The sequence below is a fragment of the Myotis davidii genome, unplaced genomic scaffold (genome assembly GCF_000327345.1).
Source record: "Myotis davidii unplaced genomic scaffold, ASM32734v1 scaffold358, whole genome shotgun sequence".
Classification (NCBI taxonomy): Eukaryota; Metazoa; Chordata; class Mammalia; order Chiroptera; family Vespertilionidae; genus Myotis; species Myotis davidii.
In genome coordinates this window covers 312,050-312,521 of record NW_006290768.1, presented here as the reverse complement: position 1 = coordinate 312,521, position 472 = coordinate 312,050, and positions in this window count along the sequence as shown.

Genomic DNA, 472 nt, shown 5'->3' with positions numbered 1-472 from the left:
GGCATGTTTGTGAGATGTATCCTTGGTGCTATGTTGATCAGTAGGTAGTGCTTTTTGTTGCTGAGTAGTATTCCATCCCGTGGACATACCACAATTTGTTTACCCAGTCCTGTTGATGGGCATTTCTGGGGTTCCCAGGGTCCCACATTGGGGCTCTTATGAACACGGTTGCTGTAAATATTTGCGTAGACACACGTTTTTCTTTCTCAAGGGTAAATCTTAGGAGTGGGATTGTTGACTCCTGTGCTAAATTTATGTTTCATTTTCAATTTACGGTAATACTAGAGGCCCAGTGCACGAAATTTGTGCACTCAGGGGGGGGGGTCCCTCAGCCAGGCCCACGCTCTCACGGTCCAGGAGCCCTCAGGGGCCTAGCCAGCAGTCGGATATCCTTAGCGCTGCCACAGAGGTGGGAGAGGCTCCTGCCACTGTGCTAGCCAGCCATGAGCCGGACTTCTGGCTGGTGTCCTTA